The sequence below is a fragment of the Colius striatus genome, chromosome 4 (genome assembly GCF_028858725.1).
Source record: "Colius striatus isolate bColStr4 chromosome 4, bColStr4.1.hap1, whole genome shotgun sequence".
Lineage (NCBI taxonomy): Eukaryota > Metazoa > Chordata > Aves > Coliiformes > Coliidae > Colius > Colius striatus.
The window spans coordinates 59315066-59330221 of record NC_084762.1 but is presented as its reverse complement, the minus strand read 5'-3'; positions in this window follow the sequence as shown (position 1 = coordinate 59330221).

Sequence of the window (15156 nt, the reverse complement as noted above, 5' to 3'; positions counted from 1 at the left end):
AGCAAGGTATCTAGTGGTTGATCAGCCTGGGAAAACTTGGGAAAAGGCAGAGATGGGAGGAAAGCAAGCCATCTGCCTTCGACAAGGCAATACAGAGTGCAAATGACTCCATAAAAGCAAGCACTGAAGCTTTGAGAGATAATCTATGGGTGCAGGTTATTCAATTCTTAAATGAAAATTGTATTAAAGGTGGATTGCACACATCAAAATAAGGTAACAGTTAGTTGCTTTGCTCTTGCCTTTTTTAGATCCAATTACAATAACTCTGATAGTATCAACTGAGTTCCACTGATGTAAAGTTGATGTAAGCCATGGGGAAAATAGACCATTATTTTGTGCTTAAGATCACAAATTAACGGTGGCATTAGCATTTTCTTGCATACTTCATGTTTTTAGTTACAATTGCTTCCATGATCTAGTTCAGGGAGCCAAGTGTATTTCAGTGTGACGCTGTCACTGGGGGAGTGTATTGTAAGGACTGATTCTTTGCCTAGTTTAAACAGCAAGTAATACAGTAAAGAGAATGTTTGTCCTCAGAAGTGCTTGGCAGAGGGGTGGAAGGAAGAAAGCTATCTGAGGTTTACATCATCTCTGGCTCAAGGCTCTGGATACATTGGAACATCTTTGGATCTTCTGTGACTTAGAATCACAAAATCATGGAATCACAAGATGTTTTGGGTTGGAAGGGACATTTGAAGATCATCTGGTTCTACCCCCCTGCCATGGACACTGACATCTTGCACTGGATTAGGCTGCTCAAAGCCTCACCCAACCTGACCTTGAACACTTCCAGGGATGATACATCTACAACCTCTCTGGGCAGCCTGTGCCAGTGCCTCACCACCCCATTGAAAAAAATGTCTTATGTCGAATCTAAGTCTACTCTCTTTCAGATTAAAGCCATTAGCATTTGTCCTGTTACTACAGGCCCTAGTAAAAAGTCTCTGTTCACCTTTCTTATAAGCCCCTTTTAAGTACTGAAAGGTTTCAATAAGATCACATTCTCCTCTTTTCCAGGCTGAAGAACCCCAATTGTTCCAGCCTTTCTATATAGGAAAGGTGTTTCAGCTCTCTGACCACTTCTGTGGTCATCCTCTGAACCTGCTCTAACACATCCAAGGACTTGTGGCAGTTAAGTGTGACCCCTCAGTGGGTTCATCTATTTTCTAAGAGTTTATGGGAGTAAAACTGTCCCTTCCTCTGTTCCTCTTCTGTCACCTCCACCAAGATGTTTCTTTAGAATTAAGGCAAATTCTTGAAAGGTAAATTGCAATCTGCTCCGGAAAAAAATGGGATTAGACCAAGAAGATAAAGTTAGATTTTCTTATAACATCCTCAAGCATTTAATATAAAGCATCATGCTACTTTTTTTTTCATTGGTTTCCTACTGTTTTTACCTTATTTAAATGGATTAGCACCCTTGATACCCAGGATAATCCCACAGCGAGGGAGATATGGTCTTCTCAGATGATGTTGCCAAAAAAACAACTTACAAATACTCAGTCTAGACAAAAGTACATATTTTTAATATATTTCAGAGTTTTCTGATAGTGATCTGCACTATAGCCGTGGGTTACAGCTTACAGGAGAGCCTTAATAGATTATCAGGTGAAACAGACTGCACTAGAATACATTATTGGTGTAATGTTATATATTGGAAAATAATCCTAAATATGTATGAACAATGTTGTTACTATCTGAATCATAACACAAAGCAAGGGGTTAGTAATCCTTTCTAGTACCATTGACTTCAAGGAGCCTGATTTACATCAGTAGATTATTTGGCTCTCCCACTGCTTACCTTGACAATAAATTTAATGCTCCATAGCTACCCAGATTAATTGTCATTGTGCTTCTCAAATGGTATTGATTTATTCTGATTCACAAAGGTATAACAGAAGTACCTTCTCCATTTTCAGCCCCTCCTACACATGGCAATTTCTCCTTCTCTTCTGGTGTCGTGTACAGCTCTGATTCATCTGCCAATTTTTCAGATGTTTACATCTTTGGTCTGTTGTTTGGGATTTTTTTTCAAAATGAAGATGCTGGCCTTTCTTTCCTTACCTTGAATATTATCACTGCCTGTTGGCACAGTAGATTTGTTGCTATAGTCTCAACAGCTGTTTTTCTGTGTTGTGACTCTTTATTCCCAAAGGACTATTTGCTCTCCTAAAGACTTTTCACAGCCACTTAGAATAAATCAGCCTTCCAAAGGAACAAAGCCCAGCTTTAAACAAAGAAAAATAACTGGCAGAGGTTTGAAATACAGCATATTAATTCAGGGGAAAAAAAAAAAAGAATATTTCCACCAAAATTGTGGTGTCACAAACCATTTTAGCTCACTCATTTTCAGTTCCAACATGGGACAGAGAGTGGCTTTAGGATAAGTAAGATACTGAAAGTGGGATACAGTCTTCAGATAAGCAGTTTATTTTTTTGCCTGACTCTCAAAAATAATATTTAGTTAATAATAAAATGGATAGAAATACTTAACAATCAACTAAAATTAAAGTAATACCTTAAGGAAGTATATATATCATTTTCCATCCAAAGATCTTAATAAGCTTTACTGCTCTCTCTTTTATGACAGCTTCTGGATCAGCATTCAACTCCTACTTCCTCTACCTTCTTTGGAAAAGCAGCCAAAACCTGCTCTCGGTGACAATGACACTTGTCTGGATCATTTTGTTCCCACCTATTTAGCTGTTTCTGCAACATTTGCCTCTTGAAGCACTGTCTTAATGTCCATTTGGCCCTTTCCCATCCACTTCAGTTTCCTGCCTCTGTCTACTGAGTGTTTTCCATTCAGTTCAAAGCTATATATCATGTGAGATTTCATTACATCTGTCAAATGGGGAAGGCACTAGGGTTTGATCCTCATCTGGTATTAATAGGCATCACTGTTACTATTTGTCTCATTATATTATTTCTAACTCCTAGCATTCATACAGATAATAGCTTCTAAAATCATTCCAGAAAAGAAGGGAGTGGGCAGGGAGGGAGGGGAAATGGTAATCTAGAATGATTTCATCTCAGAGTGTGGGTGTCATCTCATTAAATCGCTTTTTAAAAAATATTTTGATGTTAACTGTGGAAAACATCTTAGGGCTATGTTGTCCTTAGCAGGGCTTGCTCCATAAGGGCAAGGGAGGATGAATCCATAGCTGTACCTACACAAATGGCTCCTATGGCCCTTGGTGTGCTTGTGGTACCTTAGTAGGAACACACTGGAAATGGAGCATTCAGATATGGAAAGGGATGTACTCCAGCTCCATGAACTAATTTCAAAAGAGTGATGAGAAACAATGACTCTCTCTTGCCCTTGGCTGCGTGATGCTGGCATCCTCCACAGACAGTGAGGAGAAGTACAGCCCTGAGTGATGTGCCTGACATCACGGAGGACACATTTCACAGAGCTGGGAACAGACCATATGTCTTCTGAGCTGCAAGCTTACATGTTAACACCTGGCAATCTTTCCTCCCTATGCATAATACTCTGAATCACAAGAAAAATGTGAAGCCATGTTGCACACCAGGAAATGGAGAGGTAGACTGCAATATGCGCAGTGTCCCTGGTATAATTTCCTTGCAAAGAGCAATCCCCTTATGGGGATTTCCAACAGGTCTATCTCATATCCCAAGTTCAATAGCCTGACTGTTGCTCAGATTATTATAGAATCAAAGAAAGACTCAGGTTGGAAAGGACTTCTGGAGGGCACCTGGTTCAAACCCCCACTCAAGCAGGGCCTCCCAGACAGCTTTTGAGTATCTCCAAGGAGAAAAACTCTGCAGCCACTCTAGGCAACCTGTGCCAGTGCTCGATCACTCTCACAGTAAAAACATGTTTTCTGATGTTTGGAGGGTACCTCTTGTGTTTCATTTTGTGCCCATTGTCTCTGGCCCTGTCACTGAGCACCACTGAAAAGAGCCTGGCTCCATCCTCTTTGTATCTTCCCTTTAGTTAATTGTCCACATTGAATCCCTCTGAGCATTCTCTTCTCCAGGCTGAACAGTCTCAGCTCTCTTAGTCTTTCCTCAGAGGAGAGGTGTTTCAGTCCCTTCATCATCCTTGTGACTCTTCATTAACTTTCTCCTCTGTGTCCACGTCTCTCTTGTACTGAGGAGCTCAGAGGTGAATACAGTACTCCAGGTGTGGCTTCACCAGTCCTGACTTATGAACATCTCGTGCTTCCTTGTAGCCCTTCCCCAAGGGACGAGATTCTCCCAGTGAACCTAAATGAGTTAAATATCACAAGCCTTTTTCCTTCAAGTCCTAGTGCTCCTGTAAACTTTCACTATGGAATTGTTGATTCTCTTCTGTATGAAAATAGTTGGTGTTTGTGACTGTAACAGCTGTGTGAGAAAGTTGATGGTTTCTCACACCTTCCAAGGATGTGATCAGCTCACTCAGGTACAAAAACTAGCATTTCTTTCAGTTCAGTAAAATCAGTATATCACACATTCCTGTTCCATTCATATTAGAATCTTGTTAGCTTGAGTCAGTTACGGGTTACCCTCAGGCCACATCTAGCTGTCTAGCAGTGGTAATTTAGCCATGGCACAGCTCGAAACACAACAGCAACTCATCTGATCTTTTCAGCTCTCTGCATAGTATGTAGGACAGGGACATCTGCAACACTGACCTACAGCTGTCCTGTTGTTGCTACAAGCTGACAGGCATGAGGAGAGACTGACAAGGTTGTTTAATACATGCAAAAATTAAAAAAAAAATACAAGCTTTGTTATCTTTTGACCTGAAACGTACAAAACTTAATGCCTACCTGAATATTAAAGAATAGGACCACATTCCAAGGACAGGAACTTCAATAACTTGTAAATAAAAAAGTTAAACAAAACACCCATGAACTTAATGAGATTATTTCAATCTTTCTCCAAATAATCGTTTTAAAGTTTTAAGTATTCACCAACCACAAATAAACTGCAAATCCCTATTGGAACGTGAGGCCTAACCTGTGGCATGCCAAAGAAGCAGCAGACTCTGAGGAACTTCCACATAGATCATGAATTACTCCAAGGATCACTGTGCAAAAAGCATCCTGGCCACAACTGGACAAAAAGGTTACTTTCTCCAATACTATAGAAACTTCTTGCAGAAGAAATTATCAGCAGTGTGCAAAATACGAATTCTGATCCCCAAGTCTCATAATTAAGCTATATGTAGAAATCTGATGGCATGGGATCATGGCATTGGTGTCTGAAAATCCCTAAATGCATTGTAGAAGTTGGGTTATAACATCTGCACAAAAATATACAGAAGAAGTAACAAAATATATTATTGACATATTTAGTCCTACATCTTTAATAATGATTATATATTACAATGATATATAATTATATATATTATAATATGCTATTTATTATATTATTATAATATTTATATAATACTAAAGTTCTTTTGCTCTGCATTTAAAAAAATACGTTCCTTAAAAAAATATTAAATCCAGTGGTGATGTGCCTTATGAGTGTCTGACTTTGTTATGCTTTATACACGATGCCAGAGAAAGGCAACTCTGGCAGGTGGGTGGAGAAAGGGAAGGAGGAAAGATCAGGGACAGCAAAGGACATGGGAAGGAGGGAGGGCAGGAAGAAAGGACAGATTCAAAGAAGGAAGAAAAGAAAGGAGGGAAAGAAGAGAGGAAAGGAGGGAGGAAGAAAGGAAAGGAGGAAGGAAGAAAGGTAGAAAGGGAAGATGGAGAGATTTCTGTATACAGGAATTCATGGAATTCTCCTTTTTTTTCTCTCATTCCTATTGAAGTGTGAGTACAACACAAAGATCTGCACATAGATATTTCTCCCAAAACTGTAGAAATAAAATTTAATATAATTTGGTAATAACTTGCCAGTTTATTTCTCAGTGGAGGAACATATCAGGCTTAAGGAGTTTATGTCTACAAATCCTATTAAACAACAACAAAACACCCAAAAAACATTTGGAAATTCTCAAACTAAATCCTCAAAGCAGTATTAGTATCAAGAGGGAAAGGACTTCCAACTCATCTGTCAAAAATTATGTGAACTTCTGCTTACTGAACTTCCCACTCCATAAAACTGACATTGCTTCACTTTTTTTACTGGTAGGGTCTGATTGTCATCTCTTGTTTGTGTATGTGCCAGACATTACAGCAATGGACTGTGAGAGAAAAAAATACTCACTTGACAAACAATAGCACAGTTGTTTCAGTACCTGCACACTTACATTAAAAATTGGGTTACTTTAATCTTAGTTTGAAGGAAATATTCTCCATCCTTTTGTGTGCATGGTCATTTATATTTTAGCTGACATGATCCTCTTTTGGAAGATGAGATGTCTGTTGTTATATATTTCAGAGAAACATTCTCTGTGGTCAAAGAACACAGAATTTAAGGAATTATGACTCCGTGCTATGGGGTGTATTCCACAATTACTCTGTGGCCAGCCTCAGTTGCACTGCATGTACTACTTTCAGCAGTGCTCAGTGCTGCTCAGTGTAAGAGCATATGGCCTCTGCACCATATTTGAAGTCACAAATGATGAAATAATAAGGAAAGGTTGGAAAAGGTTATAATATCATTCCTTACTTTGCATATGCCTTACAAGAGTCTGATTCTTAGAAAAGACTCAGTAGTTCTCAAAGCTGGATATGTCAACAGAATTCTTAAACCAATCAGCAGTATTTTATAACAGATACATTCTGACAAAATAAGCTGACCCTGTAAACTTCAATTGGGATGCAGACTGCAGACCAAGGAAAGCTCTATGAGGTTATATGAAAAACAAAACCTTTGCCTTTGCTATGCAGTACATGGCAAAATGCTGTTACATAATATGTCATTTAGGTGTTGGCATTGCATTAACTTTTAGTACTGAAGAAAATCCATACTATCATCTGATTACTTGGAAAGCACATGAAAGCAGCCTCTCCATAATTTAATTTTTCCTTCCAAATATGATCCAGTCACTGTTTAGAGATGGACAATGAGTAGCCATCTGCTGCTTAACTTCATTATCTCTAGAGCTTGTATAGATTGAGGAATCAGCATTTTGAAAAGGGAAAGTTCCTTTTCTCCTATGACCTTCCCCATCCTCCCAGGATTAAACCATTTCAAATAGAATTAAAGTCAAGCCAGAAGTATGCATGGGATTTCTCCAGTCACTCTTTGCTTTGTGTTTATCTTCTATATGAAGCACCCTCTGAACACCTTCACTGCTTGCAGAGACCACAACTTAATTCTTGACTTCCTGCAGCAAAGGCTCCACAGGGTAGGAGTAATTCACCCACTTCTTCCCTGCATCCAACTTTCATTACTGTTTGCTACTGGGGAAGCAGAACCTTCCCTCTCTGGGTTGAATGAACCTGGTCAAAAGAGGCATTAATTTGTCAAGGAGCAAACAGGTATCTGCTGATGTTTCTCTTCCAAGCTGTGCTCTTTTCCCTGCTTGTCTAGCTCCTGGGCTGCTGAACTGATTTTTCCAGCCCCCATGCCCTCTTTCAGGAAGCATTGAGACTGATGATGAAGGAACACGGGAGCGGAAGAAGGAGCTAAAAAATGAAGAATGGGGGGAAAAGAGAGGCAGGGAGGAAAGGAGGCAAGCAAGCAGGGCAGGAAGAAGAGTAGAGAGAGAAGGCAGAAAACAGGAAAGGAAAGAGAAAAGGAGGCAGAGAAGCAGGACAAAGAGGACTGGAGGCAAAGAGGCAGGGTAGATAGGAGGTAGGAAGCAGGAAACAGGGAAAGGAGGAGAGGCAGGAGAAGCAGAGGAGAAAGGGGTAGTAAGGGAAATAGGGCAAGCAAGGCAGGCATAGGAAGCAGAATAGACACAGAAGGCTGGGTTCAGGGCAAGGAACAGAGGGAGCAGGGGAAGCAGGCAGAGCAGTAAGGTAGGACAGGTAGGAGGAGCAGAAGCAGGATAAGAAGGCAAGGAGGGAGCAGGAGGCAAGGAGTCAAGACAGGCAGGGAGCAGGAAGTCAGAGCTGGCAGGGGAGGCACGCAATGGACTCAGGGGTCATGGAGATACAGAGACATGGAGATGGGACAGAGTAAGCAGGAGAAGGAAGCAGGCAGGCTAAGCAGGGTGAGAAGGAGGCAAGGCAGGCAGAAGGCAGGAAAACAGAGGCAGGGCAGGCAGCTGGGAGACTAGGCAGGGATCTGGGCAGATGGGGAGCAGGGCAGGCAGAAAGGCAGCAGGTAGGGAACAGGGCAGGCTGGGAGCTGGGCAGGCAAGAAGCACGGGTCTGAGACAGCAAGGAGCGGGGCCGGCAGGAGTCGGGGCTGGCAGGAGGCAAGGTAGGCAGGGGTCCGAGCCGGCAGGAGGCAGGGCAGGCAGGGCTCGGGGCCGGCAGGAGGCAGGGCAGGCAGGGCTCGGGGCCGGCCGGAGGCAGGGCAGGCAGAGCTCCGTGCCGGCAGGAGGCAGGGCAGGCAGGGCTCGGGGCCGTCAGGGTGGGCGCGGGCCGGAGGCCGGGGCCGGGGCGGAAGCGGCCCCTGCCCGCTGCGCAGCGCGGCGCGGCGGGGCTGGGGCCGGAGCTGTCCTCGCGGCGGTGCTGAAACGCCGCAGCCCGGGCCCGGCGTGGCGGGGAGGGCCCGGGAGCTGCCGAGCGCTCTGCTGCAACCCGAGAAAAGGCAAATTCAAATACCTGCACAGCGCCGGCAGCCTGCTGGGGGCGGCGGGGGTGCGCAGGGTGAGTCCTCCCCCCGCGGAGCTGTCCTTGCTCTTGAGCTGGGTGGGTTGAGAAAGATCTCCCGGCTCCCAGGTTCAGCCTCAGATCTCTCTAGAAAACTGTGAATGCTGTGAATGAGCGAGCGCCAGCTCCACGGGGCTATGGGGTTTTTTCTTTTTTTCTTTCTTTTTTTTTTTTTTTTTTTGGTAGGAGGCGTGTGCGCCACAGCCTGGGTCCTTCCACTCGGCGGCTGCCGTCCCCCTGGGTCCTAAGCCCTCCTGCCGCCCGCCCTCTGCCTCCCGACGCTCGCAGGATGCGGGCTCGGCGCACCGCCACCGACGAGCAGCGGGGACAAAGGAGCTGCGGGCTGCTGACAACGGGAAAGCAGCCGCACGGCCGGGCACAGCCAGCTTAGCAGCGCGGGCTTTCACCTAGGGACAACGTCTTCGCTGCCTTTTTTTCCCCACATCACCCGTTTCCCACCCAAACGGGGAGATCACAAGCTCCTGCAGCGTTCGCAGCAGCCACAGAAAGGGTAATTTTAACGGGCCGTGGATTATAGATGGGCTGCTTTAGTGAAAATGGCAGCCTGGGTTTGTAAAAGGAGATTATCAGGGTCAGACTACAAATATGCCTAGCTTAGAGTGCTGTCACCAAAAGCAGCCACAGCAAATATCTAGTAAAGAATATAAAAACAGGACAAACTTCACCCCTGTGCTCTCACAGCCCTTCTCCTAAGCATTTTTCTAGAGATTTCCACAGGAATGTTGTGCCTGTGCTTTTATGATGAATTTGTCCTCTTTGAACTTTCACAGTGTCTCCTAGAACACCTATAACTTTCTAGAACATCCTTCCATAATGTCCTTTGAAAAGGAGCTCCACAAGCCATCTGCTCACTTAATAAACTGTCACCTTTTTTTTTGTTATAGGAGTCTATAAGCTTCAGCTAGCATTGTGGAAAGAACAGGTCAGGGGAACTTCTCTCATTAAATTAGGTCCTGAAAATAGCTTCCTATGTGAGCCTCATAAGACCTGTGCTAAGCCATATCTGGAAGATTTTTGGGTGATCTAACGGCCTTGACAGTCAAATTCACACCCAACTGCTTTTACCCACAGAGTAAGCTAAACTAAATGTACCAGTAAAGTGCATTTCTTCTGCTGCTACCCCTGTGCATTGTGGAGTACAGTTCTGGGAAGTGATGGATTAAAGTCAGCAGACTGTCTTGGTCTCTGCTTTAGACATCTATGTCAGTTACTGGAGGATCTTGTATAGCAAAGAACTGGGTGATGAAAAATAAAGATAGATAAGAACTGCTGCATAAGAAATGGTCAAACCAAGTAGGATTCTTCAGCACACACACACACAAGTAACCGTAAATACACAGATATAAGAATGATGGGATTTTTTTCATAATTTATAGTATTTCATAATAATGAGTAGCACAAGGAAGATAAATTGGAACAATATCTCGATACCATTTCCAGTTCAAGGAGCAGGAGAAAAGAAACCCACTAGGGGCTAGCTTTGAATCAAACCAAAAGACATGCTTCTTCATAAAATATTTAGTGAAGATGTAAAATTCATTTCAACAGGAATTCAGGCTTCAGAATATTGTTGGACATATCCATGGGAGAAAAAGCCATTAAGAGCTTTTAAACATGAAGTCACGACCTCTGACTCAGGAAGCTCCTGTTCCACAGATTGATGAAGGCTGGAGTAATATGTGGGAAAGAATTTCTGTATCCTTGTCCTACTCTTACTCTTTGCCTTGGCCATCCACTGCTGATTGCTGCTGGAGACAGGCACTGGGCTAGATAGACTTTTGATCTGACCCAGTGCTGGCTGCTTTTATATTCTTATATACAAAATAGACTGAGAGTGTGAGCACAACAGGAGCACTTTCAGCTTTCCCTTTGCTTGAAAGAGGAAGAGACAGTAGTTTTATTCTGCTTCAAAGAATGTACATCCAGACAGAATCACTTACTTTTTAGAGGAAACCCCACAATATTCATGAGCAAAGGCAAAAGGAGTCTATGGGGAAGACCCTTTGTGCTTTTAGGATTATTTCCGTGCACGACCATTAATTTAACCCACAGCATGTTCAAAACTCAAATGCAAGGTATTTGCATCCTGTGATTCAGTCACATTGACTGGAAGAGATGAAGCAACAGCTCAAAGGCAGAGGGCTCAAAGCTCTAACAAGATAATTTGTCCAGCACTTGATGGGAAAGCCTTTCTAGCCCCAGGGAAGTTAGTAGTCAGTTAGTAAACAATCTCATTAGATCATTATTTTCTGTGTAGAGATCAGTTTGGAAATAGAACAATAAGCACTCCATTTTCATAATCCTGTGGCAAGTTTCCACTCTTGCACACACGATAAAGATTAATGTACTAGCTGCTGTAACTGTGCAGTACTTTCCTGGGAATTGTTAATAATATTAAATGGAATGGATGTGACTCTATAAACCAACTGCCTTAGGTAGTCAAACGAGTTGCCAAGTTTAACCCATGCTTAATATTCAGGGATTTAATAGTTTTATTTGGTTTGGTAATTGAGGTTGTTTTTTTTCCCTTCTTTAGTGTTGCTATTAGGTGACCAGTGCCTGCTGATCCACTGGATGACTGATATAGCAAAATGTTCTGGCAAATCCTTAAACATATTACAGCAGGCCTTATATTTATCCCACTGCAAATATTCTCAGGTGTAGTGATTTTGCCTGGGCCAGGTTTTGGTAGTGAGGGAGCTACAGGGGTGGCTTCTTTAAACAAAGATCTGCCAGAAGCTTCTCCTGTAGCTGATAGGGCCAGTGCCTGTCAATTCCAAGATGGACCCTGCAGCTGACCAAGGCCTGGCCAATTACTGATGGAGGTAACGCCTCTGTAAATAACATATTTGAGAAGGGGAAGAAGTTGCTGTGCAGTTGCTAAACTGCAACAGCAACAGGGAGTGAGTATGTGAAAACATCTCCGCATACACCAAGGTCAGTGGAGAAGGACGGGGAGGAGGGAGCTTAGGCACTGAAAGAAAAACTCCCCTGTGACTTGTGGTGAGGACCATGGTGAAGCAGCTGTGCCCCTGCAGTCCATGGAGACCACCAGGAAGCAGAGATCCACTTGCAGCCCATGGCAGACCCCACGCCAGAGCAGGTGGATGTCTGAAGGAGGATGTGACTCCATGGGAAGCCCACCCTGGAGCAAGTTCCTGGCATGACCTGGGATTCTGTGAGGAGAGAGTAGACCATGTTGGAGAGTAGGTTTGCTGTCAGGACCCCACACTGTAGCAGTGGGAAGTGTGATAAGGCCTCCCCAGAGAAGAAGCAGTGGCAAAGTCCATCTGTAATGAACTGACTGCAACCCCCATCCCTCATCCCCTGCGCCGCTGGTGGGGGAAGGAAGGGGAGTCCTGGGAAGAGGGAGGGGTTTTAAGATTTGGTTTTATTTCCCGTCTCTCTGTTCTTGACTGCTCCTGAATAAATCAAATCTTTTCTCCCCAAGTTGAGTCTGTTTTCCCCGTGATGCTAATTGCTGAGTGATCTCCCTGTCCTTAACTCACAAACCGCTCATTATAGTTCTCTCTCATAGAATCATAGAATGGTAAGGTTGGAAGGGACCTCAAAAGATCATCTAGTTCAACCCCCCTGCCAGAGCAGGACCACCTAGAGTAGGTCACACAGGAACTCATCTGGGTGGATTTGAATGTCTCCAGAGAGGAGGAGACTCCATAACCCATCTGGGCATCCCATTCCAGTGCTCCATCACTTTCACAGTGAAGAAGTTTTTCTTTGTGTTTAAATGGAACTTTTTGTGTGCCCCCTGTCCAGTTTAGGAAGGGGAGTGATATTACAATTTGGTGAGCATCTGGCACTCAGCCAGGGCTAAACCACTGCATCAAGTTTCTTTCTCACCACTTCATCACTTCTTTATAACTTTTTTTCTGCAAAATCTATTCTGTACTACAAAAGCATGGTTCAGGTCTTCACATTCTTGCATTGTTCCAGTCATTTATCTGAAGTTGTGACTTCAGAAACAGCAGTGTTGAAGCTATGAAACCTTCAGTTTCATAGAAGGTATATCTGGGACATTAGGCCTTGAAAGTGTGCACAGTCTGGAGCTGCACCCCTTTCTCATTTGCAGTGTTTTGTTTGCAGCAAAACATTTTGTCTTCACTCACTACATTAAACATAGATCTTCTTGCTGTATTTTTGAGTCCCAAGAAGTGCAATGAAGCTAAGAGCTAGCTTGCATATTTTTGCAGTTTTGATATACTTTCTCATTTATAGAAAGACTGAAATCATTGAAATATTTTAATTCATAATAGTAAATAATAGGGTTTTTTTAAACCTGAAAAAAAAGAAATCCAAGGAAGTGCAAAACTGTGTTCACTCTGCCTTCAGACTGGAATAAAGATTTATGTCTCTGTTACACAAAAACATAGAATCATAGAATCATAGAATGGTAGGGTTTGGAAGGGACCTTTAGAGATGATCTAGTCCAACATCCTGCAGAAGCAGGTCCACCCAAATCAGGTCACATGTTGATATTCAGCATCTTATAGAGTTAGTGATTGTGAATGCTATGTATATGTAAGGAGAAGAACAAATATTTGGCATAATTCAACATATATCTCATGGCATTTACTTTTTCAACATGATTTCTCTAATATTTAAGATATTTTTTACAGCTTGTGAATAGGAAATTTGAGAAATAATATGATACAGGATGTCCTGGTATCTTTAAATTCTCTTTTGCAAACAATTTTCTTCAAGTTTCTAAAATTAACAGTCAATGTTAATAATTAATTGGCAGCTCATTATTTTTCCCTAATCTACAATTACCATCTGGTTTTATTTCCTTTGAAAGTAACTGCATTGCAAGTCCCACTAGATTAAAAAATAATGCTAAAACTGCTTAGACCAAATAAATCATTATTCTTAAGGGAGAAGTAACTCTCAGATCATAGTTCAGAGAGATTTATATTATAAATCCTCCCAGGTTTCCTGAACCTTTAAAATATTTAAAAATTTATACCAAAAAATGCAAAACATATGCTAATAGATAGTTCATATGATTTATTTAGCGAGAAGGGTCCGGTTTTTCTCATTTTTACTCTCAGTGGGGAGAATTCACTCTTTTGCTGAGTTCACGTGCAATCGTCACTTCTGCCACTCTCAGAATAGTGTGTAACTGGGACATGAGCAAACTTTTGGCCTTGAGTATGTACAGGGGTGAAGATGAAGTGTTGTCAGCTCCATGGGAATTCCAGGAGCTGTTCAAGGAGATCTGGCACAGACTGGGAAGCCAGCAGCAGAAGTCAAGTTGAGCTCTCAGAACCACAGTCCGGAATTTTCCCCCCACAGCTCTTGCCTAGAGCTGAACCAATCTAAATCACATAGTTGGCTTACTTTGGGATTGTCAAGTTCCTGGTGTAAATCCAGAATGAGTAACTTGGTACCAAAGATCAATCAGCGTTCAGAAAAACTACAAGTGTCTCTCTGACAGCCTAATAATTAGAATGCTGGAAATGTTGACTTTAGTCCCAAATGGGCTGTATAGATTGGGTGCAAATTTAGCCTTGTGTCTTTAGTCAGTTTAACTTGGCAGCTATGCTGACTCTACTGAGATACCTGTGATTTAAAACACTCGGAGACCTGATGCAATTGAGTTCAATTACTCGTAAAGTCAGTGCTGCTCTGTCTAAACAATAATGGCACTGTCTTCCTAAACCATTAAAGTGTCCTTTTGCAGAGGGAACTATGGGATTTCATGCTTTGCGTAGCTAGTACCTAAATGATATTACTTTTAAAGAATAGCATGAAAAAACTTGCCCTTACTGCCTAAGAAAGCGTATATCAGAGGAAATGTTCTTCCTGATCTAGGAGTAAGACAACCTAAGGTAGGCAGGCATGACAAAAAATGCTCACAGAGAGGCAAGTGGCCCAGAAAGTAGATGATTCCAGCAAGAAGGTTTAGGATGGTTGTTACAGAATTAATTCAGTAAAATTCTCTTGGGAAAAACCTGGTTGCTTTCTGCTGTCTGACTATGTTGGGATTAGTTTACACATAAACACTTCCATTTGAATTCTAACACACTCATCTCAGATTATGATATGATTTGTTAAAAGTTTGCAATATGTGTGCACTTTTAACATTAATTCTCCAGTGTGTTGACTTCAGGGTTCCTTAACTTCCCAAAGTCTGTTGTGTATTTTCCTCAAATTGCAACTTACTTCCGTGCATTTGTCCAAAATAGGTTTAACTATTGAGTTCAAGGCACAGTAACGTAACTTTTGAAGTAATAAAAAAGGATTCAAAGGTGGGTAGTTTGACTGGAATAGTTATAGATGGGGGGGAAATAATGGGATACTCATCTGATTGCAGTTTGATTTATTTCTGAAATATTTTTAAATGAACGATGTACATAAATGCATACAGCTTTGGTAGGCAATAACATAAATCAGTGACAGCAATAATGACTGTGAGCTCTTGCATGTGTAAACAAGC